We start from the raw sequence: 13,942 nt of genomic DNA, 5'->3' as shown, positions 1-13,942 counted from the left end.
GACCCTTTGGACCTTTATGTAGACCAATTTGAAAACTGGACCAAAAATTAAGAATACATACTCAGTTAGATTTGGCATATCAAAGAACCCATTTATTCAATTTTTGATGAAATCAAACAAAGTTTAATTTTGGACCCCCATTTGAACCAACTTGAAAACTAGGCCAATAATTAAAAATCTAAGTGCATTTTTAAATTCAGCATATCAAAGAACCCCAAGGATTCAATTTTTGTTAAAATCAAACTAAGTTTAATTTTGGACCCTTTGGACCTTAATGTAGACCAATTTGAAAACGGGACCAAAAATTAAGAATCTACATACATAGTTAGATTCGGCATATCAAAGAACCCCAATTATTCAATTTTTGATGAAATCACACAAAGTTCAATTTTGGACCCTTTGGGCCCCTTATTCCTAAACTGTTGTGACCTCAACTCCAAAAATCAACCCCAACCTTCCTTTTTGTGGTCATAAACCTTGTGTTAAAATTTCATTGATTTCTATTTACTTATACTAAAGTTATTGTGCGAAAACCAAGAATAATGCTTATTTGGGCCCTGTTTTGGCCCCTAATTCCTAAAATGTTGGGACCAAAACTCCCAAAATCAATCCCAACCTTCCTTTTGTGGTCATAAACCTTGTGTTAAAATTTCATTGATTTCTATTCACTTTTACTAAAGTTAGAGTGCGAAAACTAAAAGTATTCGGACGACGACGACGACGACGCCAACGTGATAGCAATATACGACCAAAAAATTAAAATTTTTGCGGTCGTATATAAAACATATAAAGCTTTAGTCCAAACACTATTTTACTGATTTTAAGCTCAAATTGGACTGGTAGTAACATATGTGTTATGCAAAAACTAGAGGCTCTAAAGAGCCTGTGTCGCTCACCTTGGTCTATGTGAATACTTAACAAAGGACGCAGATGGATTCATGACAAAATTGTGTTTTGGTGATGGTGATGTGTTTGTACATCTTAATTTACTGAACATTATAGCTGCTTACAATCATCTCTATTAATAATTTACTTGGCCCAGTAGTTTCAAAGGAGAAGATTTTTGTAAAAGATTACTAAGATTTACGAAAAAATGGTTAAAACATGACTATAAAGGGCAATAACTCTTAAAGGGGTCAACTGACAATTTTAGTCACCCCGTTGACCTATTTGTAGATCTTACTTTGCCAACATGTATTGTTTATCTCTATCTAATAATAATATTCAAGATAATAACCAAAAACAGCAGAATTCCTTAAAATTAACAGTTCAGGGGCAGCTCCCAACAACAGGTTGTCCGATTCATCTGAAAATTTCAGGGCAGACAGATTTTGACCTGATAAATAATTTTACTTCATGAACTATTTGCTTTAAATGCTTTGGTTTTTGAGTTATAAGCCAAAAACTGAATTTTACCCCTATATTCTATTTTTAACCGTGGCGGCCCTCTTGGTTTTATTGACCGGGTCACCAGACACATTTTTAAACTAGATACCCCAATGATGATTGTGGCCAAGTTTGGTTTAATTTGGCCCCGTAGTATCAGAGAAGAAGATTTTTGTAAAAGATTACTAAGATTTACGAAAAATGGTTAAAAATTGACTATAGAGGGCAATGACTCCTAAAGGGGTCAACTGACCATTTCGGTCATGTTGACTTATTTGTAAATCTGACTTTGCTGAACATTATTGCTGTTTACAGTTTATCTCTATCTATAAAAATATACAAGATAATAACCAAAAACAGCAAAATTTCCCTAAAATTATCAATTCAGGGACAGCAACCCAACAACGGGTTGTCCAATTCATCTGAAAATTTCAGAACAGATAGATCTTGATCTGATGAACAATATTACCCCCCATGTCAGATTTGCTCTAAATGCTTTGGTTTTTGAGTTATAAGCCAAAAACTGCATTTTACCCCCATAGTCTATTTTTAGCCGTGGCGGACATCTTGATTGGTTGACCGGGTCACCGGACACATTTTTTAAACTAGATACCCCAATGATGATTGTAGCCAAGTTTGATTAACTTTGGCCCAGTAGTTTCAGAGGAGAAGATTTTTGTAAAAGATTACTAAGGTTTAAGAAAAATGGTGAAAAATTGACTATAAAGGGCAATAACTTCTAAAGGGGTCAACTGACCATTTAGGTCATGTTGACTTATTTGTAAATCTTACTTTGCTAAACATTATTGCTGTTTACAGTTTATCTCTATCTATAATAATATTCAAGATAACCAAAAACAGCAAAATTTCTTTAAAATTACCAATTCAGGGGCAGCAACCCAACAACAGGTTGTCAAATTCATCTGAAAATTTCAGGACAGATAGATCTTGATCTGATGAACAATATTACCCCATGTCAGATTTGCTCTAAATGCTTTCGTTTTTGAGTTATAAGCCAAAAACTGCATTTTACCCCCATAGTCTATTTTTAGCCGTGGCGGCCATCTTGGTTGGTTGACCGGGTCACCGGACACATTTTTTAAACTAGATACACCAAGGATGATTGTGGCCAAGTTTGGTTAAATTTGGCCCAGTAGTTTCAGAGGAGAAGATTTTTGTAAAAGTTAACGCCGGACGACGACGGACGACAGACGACGGACGCCAAGTGATGGGAAAAGCTCACTTGGCCCTTCCGGCCAGGTGAGCTAAAAACTCCATAATAATAATAATAATAATAATAAATTCTTTATTTAAAGAGGGTAACTCAATTAGAAAAGTTCTAATTTTCATTGAGGCCCTCAAACAAAATACATGCATATGTAGTTAACATTGATACATTAAATTACAATATATATTACTAGTATATACAACAATTCAATCACTAAAATATACAAAGGGTAATAAATGACAATATTTGATATAGTTTTGTTAGAGAAAAACAAATTATTTGACTTGCATATAATTTTCAAGAAAATGATTATAACTATGTTTCTTGAATAATTCCACATTAGGACATTTTTTTATTTCGAGTGGTAAATTATTCCATACTTTGGTTGCAGAGTAATGAAAAGATTTTTTTATAAAAATTTGTATTTGGCCTTGGAACAAAAAGATCATTATTAGAGACAGATCGTAGGTTGTGGCGTTGCACATCATCAATATTTAGAATTGCTAAGTAATCAGGTGTTAGCCCATTTACAATTTTATACATTAAAATTGATTGTTGGTATTTTATTCTTTTGGTAAAAGATAGCCATTTTAAAGAAGAAAACATGAAATTAGATGGAATAGAAATATCGCATTCCAGTATAATTCTTGCTACTCTTTTTTGAAGTTTTATGATTCTATCTGAATCTTTTTGTAATAAATTTCCCCAAACTGAACTACAATAGTCTATATATGGTAGAATATATGCATTATAAAATAGTTGCCTTGTGTATATTGGCAAATATACTTTAATTTTATATAAAAGTGATACTTTAGAAGAGATTATTTTACATACACGATCAACATGATCTTCCCAGCTTAAATTTTCATCAATGTCAATTCCAAGTAATTTGAAAGAATGGACATTCTCAATACATGTTTCGTTGACGGTAATGCATAATTCTGATAGTTGTTTAAGTTTTGGTTTTGAACCCAATTTCATACACTTAGTTTTTTGTGCATTGATTTTCATACTGTTATTGTTACACCAAGATTGTATAGCATTTAAATCATTTTGCAATATGCTGTTTATTTTTTCAATGTTTTTATCATGAAAATGCAATGTTGAATCATCAGCATATAAATCCATATTGGATTGTTTAACATGAAGTGGTAAATCATTTATATATATTAAAAATAACAGCGGACCTAAAATAGAACCTTGAGGCACTCCATACTTTACAAACGATTTATCAGATTTAATGTTAGCGTATTGGACTTCTTGTTGTCTGTCAGACAAATATGATTTTATCCAATCTATTATATGTTTTCCGATATGATAAAATTTTAACTTTTCTAAAAGTATGGCATGGTTAATAAGGTCAAAAGCCTTACTGAAATCTAAAAACACTGTACCAACTATTTCTCCATTATCTAAATATTTTAACCATTCGTCAATTAGTTTAGTTAGCGCTGTTTGGCAGGAATGACCTTGTCTGAAACCTGACTGGGCGATATGTAACAATTTATTATTGTTTAGGAATTCATATAACTGTGTACATACACGTCTTTCGAAAATTTTAGATATGGTATTCAAAATAGAAATTGGACGATAGTTTGAGGGAATATCTCTTGGTCCTCCTTTATGTATAGCAGTTACTCTTGCAAGTTTTAATTTTTGCGGAAAACGATTTGAAGTTATACTTTTGTTTATTAAAAAAGTTAATGATGGGGATATTATTTCTGCACTTAGCTTTAAAAATTTGGGACCAATTCCATCTAAACCTGCGGATTTATTAATATTAAGATGTTTTAATTGAGAACACACCTCTCCAACGGAAATGAGTTTTAAATGAAAATTTTCAGTTTTCTTTAATTTTTCACTAGTAAAATTTTGTAGCATAGAAAAATCCATATCTGAAGTATTATTTCCAATAAGTTTTTCAGCTACGGATGAAAAATGAACATTAAGAGTATTTACAATATCTTGGTTGTTATAAACCGTTTGATTTTCATACTGCATTTTAGATGGGAAAATATTATCTTCTTTTGGATTTAACTCTTTAATATGATTCCAAAGTTCTTTACTATTTTTGGAACTAGTTATGGCGTTTTGGTAATATTCCTTTTTTGCATTAAATATTAACGACGTTGTTTTATTACGCCACTTTTTAAAGTTTACCCAATCTTTTTTTGAATGATACATATTCCTATATTGAATGGAATTTTTAATTTCTTCATTAAACCATTTGGCTTGTTTAAATGTTTTTACTCTTTTAGTTTTCATTGGTGCATGTTTGTTAATAACTTGATTAAAAAGTTCATACCATTTGTCGACAGCAATGTCAATATCATCTTCCATTTCAACAATATCAAAAGGGGTTTGATGTAAGTCTGTACAAAAGGCATCTTCATTAAATTTTTTGAAACATATAGGGATATTACCAATGGCCAGTATGATTTTTTTTTCTCAATATCGTGGTTCTATTTGTTAAAAAGTAAAATCACAAAAATACTGAACTTAGAGGAAGATCAATTGGGAAAGTCCATAATCACATGGCAAAATCAAATAACAAAACGCATCAAAAACAAATGGACAAAAACTGTCATATTCCTGACTTGGTACAGGCATTTTCAAATGTAGAAAATGGTGGATTAAACCTAGTTCTATAGCGCTAACCCTCTCACTTTAATGACAGTTTATACTACGAAAACAATTTATACTACGAAAACAATGTGCTTACCAATAGTCATATTTTTGTCAGAGGATGTTCATTTAATAAAAATATATTAGTCCAAACCTAAGACACAATTGAGAATATTGTCCCCCCCCTTTTTTCTGCAAATTAGAAAAGGGACATTTTTGGTATAAACCAAACTTCTGTGGTACAATATAGATTATTAAGAGCAATTTATATATCCCTCAGCTGGATAACTTGCAAAACTGGTTCAAAATTGCATGATTGTACAGTGAGATTTTGGAATTCTTATATGAGTATATACTAATTGCCTAGATTGTAAATTAAAGGCTACCATGAGAAAACCAATAAAACTTGAGAAATCATTGGATTATTCGACCAAGAGCTATTTTTTTTTACAATAAACAAGTCATAATATACATGTTTTATTGATTTTAATCCCAAATAATGCAAAAATAAGAACTTGGGGTGACAATTCTTAACTGCATGCATGTTGTATGACCATAAAAGGCTAAAATACCTTATTGTGTCAATTTAAGAGCTGAAATTTGGCATAAACAGAATTGTTCATCCACAAAAGTTGATTAAACATGATTACTGACATCAAATATGACCAATTTTCATTGGATTAGGTAAAACTTCTAAAAATTGAATTTCTGGTGATTCTCTGTAATAGGAAGTACACCACTAATTCATGGCCCCATTGCTTGCTATGTTAAATTCCTCAATTTCAAGCAGACACAGCTCTTTTGTTTTTAGTTCAAATAAAGTGACAATCATTGCATGTCAAAGCAACACTTTATGGTGTCTTAATGTACTGAAAAAATCAGCATACCTTTAATGGCATATAAGAAAGAACTGGTTCCCAAAACCTCGGATGTACCAAAATAGGTACTTCAGATCTGACAAACAGGCAAAATGTACCCTCTTTTTTAAATTGATGAATCTATTTACAAATTAAGGTAACCGAGGTAATTGTGTTGAAAATATATCATTGGATATTCACATCCACTTTAACATCAACACCGTGCATCATTGTACAATGGAGATAGGTACCAACCAAGCGGGCGTGATCGATTTTGATCTTACACGGTAACGAAAAATCTTTGTTTTGATTACTAAAAGCATGTGCAAATAATTGTAAAAGAAGTTGGCCCTTGTCTCATCCGATATAATTCTATATTCATTGCAACTCTTTTTCTGATAGGTCAATGTGTGTGTGTAATAGGTATAGCTTTATCAATAACTGGCATTGAAATCTTTCATACATATTTTGATATTTTATCCCTAAAGATAAGATAAGATAATTTTATTAACCAATCATGGTGCCCAAAATTTGAGCTATACAATCAAATGAATTACAAAATAAAGCACAGAAAATGATTAGAATGATTAAAGTACAATTAAACAAAAAAAACCACATGAATACACATTTACACTAATTAACCTGATATAAACCAAGTTATTGACAAAACATAGTTGTTATGGGTGCCACTGTGACCTGGAGAAATTACATAAATCTTTAGGATAGTTCTAGGTCTATGGGAGACAACTCCTGATCAATTTTAATTATATATATATATATATATATATATATATATATATATATATATATATATATATATATATATATATATATATATATATCTAATATATATTTTTTTCTTCTATTTTTTTTTTAAACAACAATATTTTCTATAATTTTCTTTCGTTCTTCAAAAAGGGAGTGCAATAAATTAGATAAGTTTGAAGTAACAAACAAATCTTCAGATGAAAGAATCCAAACAAATTTCATTTCATCAGATAATCTTGAAAAATTTTTGAATTTAGAATTTAAATTAGATAGATGTTGAGATCTAGTATCTTTTAGAACAGGACATTTTAAAAGAAAATGTAGTTCGTCTTCAACTGCGTTCTTACATAGCTTGCACTTTCTGTCTTCAGCTTTAATTCCAATATACCTCCCTCTTTCTATTTCAAGATCATGACAGCTAGTTCTAAATCTTGTGATTATTTGCCTGTCTTTTTTTGAATTCATTTTTAAATATGGTTCAAACATAAAAATATTTTTAAATTTTCTGTAAGTTCTTAATTTATTGCCAGATTGTAAATTAGTACACTTCCCAGAATTGCTTTCTAAACTCGCTAACCAGCTTTCTTTAAATTTAATAGTTAAAGATGTTTTTACTTTTTTTAGAATATGGTTTTGTTTAAAGTTTGACTGGTTAACAAATAGATATTCTAAGTCTAGAAATTTAAATATATGTTTAATGCTTCCTATCCAAGATTCCTGGTTATGTTTGTCCATAGAATGAGATAGATTTATGGCTTCCCTTAGAATAATATTTGAAGGTTCAATATCTTTCATAAGATGGATCCAATATTTTACCATATTCATTATTACATAATACAGTGTAGGGAGTGAACCTAGTTCTCCTCTACATGCCATATTTGATGTTTTTATATTAACTCCAAGTGAAAATTTACAAAGCTTAGTATGAATTTTCTCTAGTACAAGATAATCAGTTTCTTTTGATATAAAGTTATCCAAATGTATTTGTTTCTTATGTGGTATATAACCCCAAATTTCAGATCCATACAACAAGATTGGTCGGATTGTATGGTTATAGATGTGTAATAAAGTACTAGGTTTTGGGCTTTCCACTGAAAAGGTCTTCCTTAATTTGAAATATGCTTTCATTCCTTTGTTATAAAGTTCTTTCTTTGCTATTTGGAAACTCCCAGACGATGAAAAATTTATACCTAAGTATGTGTAGTTCTGTACACATTCTAAAGTCTGGTTTCCTAATGATATTTTAATATTTTTAAGTCTTCCTGATTTGTTAAATACAAGAACCTTGGTCTTTTTTATGTTAACTGTCATTTTATAATCAACTGTAAATTTATTTAATTTGTTAACACAATTTTGAAGTCCTTGCTCTGATGATGATAAAAGAACTACATCATCAGCATACATTAAAATATTTAAAGGATGTGTATTTAATGGGATTGGGTCACATGTTTGGTCAAAATAGGTTGGCAAATCATTTAAATATATATTAAAGAGACAGGGACTGAGATTATCCCCTTGTCTTACTCCTATATTTGATTTAAAAAGGTTTGTCCTGTGTTGGTCTATTTTCACACAAGTTTCTGTGTTTTCATACATACATTTTATAATGTCATAAAATTTTGTTCCAACACCTATACATTTAAGTTTGTAAAAAAGGTGGAGATGTGAAACTGAATCAAATGCACGCTTAAAATCTACAAAGCATGCATACAGAGGCTTCGAATTATTTTTCACAAATTTTTGAATGATGGTATTTAACACATACATATGGTCTGTTGTGCGACATCCTTTAGTAAAACCAATTTGCTCACTTCTAATTATATTTCTAGTTTTTAAAAATTTTGTCAACCTGTTATTTAGAATTGAATTAAATAACTTGCCTATGTTATCTGCAATAGTAATGCCCCTGTAGTTTGATGGATCATGTTTAGATCCAGACTTGTGAAGGGGGGTGATAAAGCCTTGGCCCCATAATTTTGGATAAATACTACTGGAAAATACTAAATTAAAGAGTTTTTGTATTAGAGGGATACAAACGGTTTGGCTATATTTTATCATTTCATTCGAGATCATGCTGAATCCACTCGATTTAGAATTCTTAAGACTTTTTATTGCTTTTTCTATTTCCTCAGGTGTTATTAAGTAGTCAAGTTCATTAAAAACATTTTCATTATGGAATGATTCAAGTTTCTTCTTAATCAAATCATCACTATATTGTTCATTCTTATTTAATTTTTGAAAGTATTCTTGCCATTCAGATGGGTCGATAGTATTCTCAGATTTGTTTTGACTATTATTTGAGATATTTTTAATTTTATCTAGTAGTTGCCAATAGGCTTTGGGATTTTGATCATATAAATTATCGAGTTTATTCATGATGTCTTGTTTGAATTTTCTTATTTTTGCTCTTCTTTGTTTTCGATATGATTTCAGGCATTTAAAAAAGGACCCTCGTATATAAGGATCTGTGTTGTGATTTTGCATTAATTTGTATTTTCGATATAAGTTTTGTTTTAAATGTATTATATCTTGATCTTGCCATTCTCTATTCTTTTTAATTTTCTTCTTCTTGCTTTTTTTGGGTTTTCTAATAATTTTCTTTAGTGATAAATCTGCGGCTTTTAGAAAAATCTTATTTAAATCTTCTGCGGCATTATTAATTGAATCTTGGTCATAAATTTTATCTTTATACTGTCTAATAAAATTTTTGATTTCATTTGAATTTATGGCATCTTGAAATGCTGAGACTGAGTTATCATCCCATATATATTTATCTGGCATTAAAGCTAGATTTAAGTTTCTTTCATAAATTTTTGTGTTGCATTTTAACATGCATGAGATCTGACAATGATCTGAGAAATCAGGTAAAAAATTATGAGTGTGAAAATATGTGAAATTTGGTAAGAGTTCCTCAGATGCTAAAAAATAATCAACAACACTACTTCCTAAAGGTTGGAAGCAAGTGTGTGCACCCATTAAATCACCCATTGTTCTGCCATTAAGGATACGCAATGATGAAGATATACATAGAGATAGGAGTTGTCTGCCCCTAGTGTTAATAGAACTGTCTTTACTTTTTCTTTGAATTAGACTAGAATCACATTTGTAATTGTCAAATAATGGAATATGTTTGTCTGAATCCATTTGGATATGATCAATTTCACAAGCAGTTCTTGCATTTAAATCTCCTGCTATCATGATTTTTCCTGATTGGGAATATTTTACTATATCATTTTCAATCATTTCAAGAATATTACAATCCAATTTTCTATAGTAGGAAGAATTTTCAGGTGGATTGTATACAAAACAAATGTATAAATCTTCCTGAAACCCGAAGAATGTTCTGTCTAACTTTAACCATATAAAATCATTTGTGGCATGTTCTAAAAATTTAACACCCGGTCTTATTGTATTAAGTATATATACTGACAAGCCACCATGTCTTTTCCCACTAGGTTTGGTTCTAGGTCTTATAAGATGAACCGGTCTTTGAAAATTTGGAAGTTCTAAACAATTATCCAGATCACAGTGGGTTTCTTGCAAGCAAAAAATGTCTTGCTGTAAAAGATTGTCAACAAAAATATCATCTTCAAATTTGTTAAATCCCTTACTAATATAACCATTGATATTCCATGTTGAAATTTTCAAGTTTTTTTTTGTATAAATCATGTGTGCTTACAATGATCAATAAAATAAGCATACACTAAAACCAGTAAATATAAGTCATAAAAATATGAGTTGCATGTAACTGTGTACTACAGAGATTTGTGATGTATAAATTAAAGTACATATATATATTTCTTTATATTCATAAAATTGTACATTTTCTTAGGAAATGTATACATATATCAGTTGTTGCGTGTGTGTACATACATGTATTTCTATAATTTATAGATTCGCACAATATTTATGTCTGAAGATATTGTATACAGACTCTCTCTGTAGAGGAGAAGAGTTAATAATAAAAATTAAAAATTGTTACTTATGATATACATTTATAATATAATTCTTTTCTTTTTTTTTTTTTTCTTTAAAATCTAGTTCTCATTCATGTATCTTTTAACATGTTTTACAAAATAAAAAAAGTCAGTGTCATGATGGTCTTTTTAACTAACTTTATCTGTCCTGATTTTAATATTATTAACTTTTGTAACATATCATTTGCACTAGTGTTTTGAGTCTTTAATCTCACATTAAAAAAATTAAATAATAATCCATATACAGATCATAAAAACAGTGACCATGGTACTTAAATTCTTAACTAGAGAAGTACATGTATATGTAGGAAACTATAAGTATATAAACATCTATAATAATGCAAAAATAATAAACAATTTAAAGTCTTGTTACATTTTTTACATACATGTATGTGCCTATTCAATCATATTATCTAAAGTATGGATAATTCCAGTCATAATTGTTTTGATCTGATATCCAACTACCTTGAGTGTTTCTATTTCTCTTAATATTAAGTGCTTTATATAATGCATATTTGAGGTTTGTGACAATCACTTTGGTTCCTTCAAAGTTGAGGTGAACCTTGTCAAAATTTAGAAATCTATAGTTTGCATTGCCTCTGTACCCCAAGGAAGAATTATCACAAAGGTGTATGTACTTTTTATGCATGAATATGTGCTGCAAGATTATATTGCATTCTTGTATTTTTTGGTTCAAGATATAAGAGTCTCCTCGACATATTCCCAATGAGACTACTATAGAGGCAGATGGCCATTTTACATGTATGCTATCAACTAGGGAAGCGAATTCTCCACAGGCGTTCTCCATGTTTTCTTTGTTTCTTACATCATTTGTGAAAAGGTGCAAGGCTATACAATCAAATACCTCAGTACAAGATTTAATATATGATTTGGTTTTTTCAATTGTGTAACATAACTGTTTTCTTACTGAGTAGCCTCTAATAAACTCATTTGTTCTAATTGGTCTTAGGTGAGAGTTTCCTAACAATAAAATCTTTTTTTGTGTGTTTTGTTTGTTGATGCTACCTCTTTTATTGGTTTGTTTATCTATACTCTGCCTTGTGTGATCAGGGTTTTTTGTTGTTTGACTACTTTGGCCTGAAATTCTGTTTTGTGTGTTGCCCTTTGGTGAATTACCTACAGAATTTTTGTTTTGTGTGTTGCCCTTTGGCGAATTTACTACTGGTGTAAATGTATCATTGTGCTCATTTTTTTCATTACTATTACATATTTTATCAGATACCTTTTCAACATCAATATTTGTACATAATTTTTCGTTTTCTAACAATTCAAATTTGTTTTGAACTTTGCATGCATACATGTAGTTTGGTTTAGTTGTATTTTCTGATAACGCGTGCATGGTACCATGTATATCTTCAAGCTTGCTCTGATGTTCTTCAGATGACGTTTTGATTTGATTGCCTAATTTTTGAACTTGTTGTACGACTCCGTCCATTTTCTTCCTATCTTTTGGTAAGTCTTGTGTTGCATTCTTAATTATAGGGATCATCATACAGCTTTTCTCTACTAGCTCGTAGAGTGATGGCTCTTGAAGTGAATTAAGTACTTTAATGTCTTTTTGAATTTGATCTAGCTTCAGAGAAGTTTGTTTTACTTTTTTACCCATTTCTAATAATGAAGCATCACTTTGTGCTCTTTCTTCATTTGAGTGACTTAACATTGTTATGATTGTTGCAAGTTTTTCTTTTAGAATTTGCTCTATGTTGTTTACTTTCTCTATGGTTGCTGTCAAGTCACTTTCACGATTTGGCAAGTCTCTATTTAATGTATTGATTGATGTTACTAATGATTCTTGAAATCTGCTAGCTACACTGTCTAGATATGAACCATCCGGTTGATTGTCTATGGATGTCTGACATGAAGCGTTGGTGGTCGATGCATTTTTGTTGTTTTCCAACTTTTGAATAAAATCTTCAGGTATAACAACGCATTTTCGGCACGTGTATTTTCTTTGTGTTGAGCTTAAGGTAAAAAGAATATAAGGTGGTAAGTTTGTACATGAGTAATGAGTCCATTTGTTACAAGAATTACAGGTTATCATGCTTGAGTTGTCTTGGGTATGGCATATACAGCATGTCTTGGCAAGCTGAAATACTCGTTTAAGCTCTGTTTGCTGTGACTGAAGGTCATCATGCTGTTTTAGTGGAGCTGTGTTATTGTTATTGTCAGTGTTGATTGAGATAATGGTGTTCTCGAGGTCATCCTGACATTCCAGTTCTGATATGTTGGAATCTGTGTCAGAATCGATAAGCTCAGATGTTGAATTACTCGTTATAACAGAGTTAATATTATGGTTTCTTGAATTTTCTGATTGATCATTTACGATTTCTGTTGACAATGATGTATCACAATTACAGCATGTATGTTGGTATTCTTTGACATTTTTCCTTTTCCCAAGGTCGTCATACACTGGTGTTGTTGTGCATTTAAAGGAGTAAGGTGACAGGAAGTCAAGGGCACTATTGATGTCAGGGAAGCCTTTATATATTTGTCCCTGGAATTTATCTACACTTCTACTACACAGGCTCCAGGAGGTGAAAATGCCCGTGGTATGGCCTTTGGCAACAGCGTAAAAGTTTTTTCTCACTCGACTAGATTTTTTTATTTCTGAATTCGCCATTTTCCATTTATATTACAGTAAACAGGACCACGAATCACGATACAAAGTTTATGGTGTCGATAATGGTGATGTGGCATGTGCTTTTCTGATGCACTTCGTACGTGTTATTTCTTACAAACCCTTTACATATATGTAGCTGAATGTTTGTATGTTGATTTAGTTCATGTTTAAACCTAATTTGGCTGGTTCTTTGTGTATTTTTGGCTTATTAAATGCTCATTTTTAAAAATATTTTGTTAGAGCTAAAAATGTGCTGGGGGCCGCCATTAGCCTCGGTTTCAGCAATCGGTCTCCTAAAGTGTTGTGTACGGTATGATTATGATTGGTACCCATTACTTTTGCCCTGTACAATGTATAAGGTTTCTTTCAGATAAAACATGTTAATGTCTCAACAAATGTGTTGAAAATGAAAATAAGTGTTGACATTCACAACTATTTGCACATAAAACAAGTTAATTGT

This window comes from Mytilus galloprovincialis, chromosome 14 (assembly GCF_965363235.1).
Source record: "Mytilus galloprovincialis chromosome 14, xbMytGall1.hap1.1, whole genome shotgun sequence".
NCBI classification, from domain to species: Eukaryota; Metazoa; Mollusca; class Bivalvia; order Mytilida; family Mytilidae; genus Mytilus; species Mytilus galloprovincialis.
The sequence above is the reverse complement of the archived record's forward strand: the minus strand, read 5'-3'. Positions refer to the sequence as shown.